This window comes from Octopus bimaculoides, chromosome 1 (assembly GCF_001194135.2).
Source record: "Octopus bimaculoides isolate UCB-OBI-ISO-001 chromosome 1, ASM119413v2, whole genome shotgun sequence".
Taxonomy (NCBI): Eukaryota; Metazoa; Mollusca; class Cephalopoda; order Octopoda; family Octopodidae; genus Octopus; species Octopus bimaculoides.
The window spans coordinates 179,781,243-179,783,225 of NC_068981.1; the positions used below are offsets into that span (position 1 = coordinate 179,781,243).

The following is a 1,983-nucleotide window of genomic DNA, read 5'->3' on the forward strand; positions in this document are numbered from 1 at the left end:
ATATATATCAACAATGAAACTGAAATTAAATATGCAAAATTACTCAGAAGTTAAAATTCTAAACCGAAGGAGAACTTTAGAAACGCAAGCAGTAAAAATAAAAATGATTTAAAATATTAGAAAATATTTAATCCGTATCATGGTGTAGGGGCTTTCAGTGGTTTTAAGCTGTGCTTTCCCCTGCGTTCCCACAATTATGCAAATTTACACTAAAGCTAATACAACCAGGAAAAAAACGTATAGTACAAGCCTATATCTACGGAGAAAGTGGAATGTTAGTAAACTCCTAAATAAATCATTATGTAGACGTTCATCTACTAGGGTCTTTTATTTGACAGTAACTATACGCGTCCACTTTCTTGGCGCCTTCACAGTAAGTAGAAAAACAAGTGACACTACAACTGTTGTGGTCATTCAGATTCAGTGTTGTGTGCCTTAGTTTAATGTCTGCGTAGTACATCGATAGGCATTCAAAGAGATTTAGATAGTATTTCGAATATGCATGGGAATATGTATGTGTGTACAAAATTTTGTGCGTGTGAGTATTTTTAATGCATGCTGATATCAAGATGTGATAATGGGTTCCTACGGCCAGATTGTTTATATATATCTACTAGATCTTACATACGTATTATGCTAAGAAATCGTATCAGTCTTTGCGACTAACCTCATGTGACACAAGTGTGGGAATGCAAAAATAAATATAATTGTGTTTTTATATATTGTCACTGTATTTATATTAATATAATGGCCTTCATATTAACTGCGTATTTAAATAGTTGAATGTTTTCTTATATATCATTCTATTATAATGAACGAAGATGTTTATTTTTCGAAGTATGTTTATACACGCATAAATTACTAATATATTTCAAATGATGTATTAAATGAACTGAAAATAGTCCATACATTCTGTCTTACAAGTTTGATATAATCTTTGGTTAACCTGAGAATACGATTTATGAGTGAATTCGTTAATGTGGAAGAGGAGATGTTTCCATAATCTTATCAAGTCTTGTTCTAAATGATGGATATGACGGATTGTCTACTGTTGATTGATTCGTTGAACATTGGTATTTAGTACAACATTTGAAAGGTAACGAACAGAACTATAGAAAGATGCAGTTCTTTTGAGAAACTATTTGGAAAATAGAGTACTAGGCAGGGAAAAATGACCCTGGATAGGTTTTCAATAAATAATGTTTGTGTGCAACTTGCCAGCGTGTAGTATCAATAATCTATTTTACTGACCAGAATCATCAGTCTTGGGGGTTTATATTCACTTTCATAGCCAAGTACATTTGAATAACATGTAAATGAATCATAAGCTTCGATATACACATATTCAGAGTATCAAAATGTCAGCTATAAAAGAAAATGCCTCGTACGTCTAAAACCTTAATACAGTAAAGAGGAGTCCAGGTTCTACTAATGGTCGAAGTTTAACCTGCTTCAATGCTACGAAACCATTAAACTGAATCAAGATATATTAGTTCTTTCATTCTTTTTTATTTATCTTTTGTTTGTTTGCTCTTTTTATTACTTTGGTTGTTATTCTTTACCACTTCCCATGAATCATCAGAAGATACGATATCTGCAGATATATGATATTGAATTTTTGAAACGTTAATTTCAAATGATTTATTTTTTATTATCTCGTTCACGCTATTAGAAATTTTTTACCAAATATTTCGTAGAAGATACAACGCCAAAAAAATTGTTCAAATTAATATTCTTAATACTAACACGTTTTAAAAGTGAGAATTGTGGAAAAGATAGCAAATTCAATTAAAGTTACTTCATCCTTTATTTGCTTAAATATTACTTAAACACGTCAAACACAAATTTTGCTTCTTTTCTCTCCTCCTTTTACAAAATTCGAAATTTGATCATAAGAAAAAAGACTGAGAATTCATTGCTGTAAAGTAATGTTTATCTTTCAATTTAATATACCATTTTTGTTAAATGTATTCGTATTTCCTA

The 1,983-nt window shown here is 30.4% G+C and overlaps 1 protein-coding gene across 1 annotated transcript in view; it reads right to left on the reverse strand.

Annotated features, from left to right (window-relative positions):
* Positions 1 to 1,983, reverse strand: part of LOC106868399 (peroxisome proliferator-activated receptor gamma) — a 519,155-nt gene that overhangs the window by 343,999 nt on the left and 173,173 nt on the right. The window lies entirely within an intron of this gene.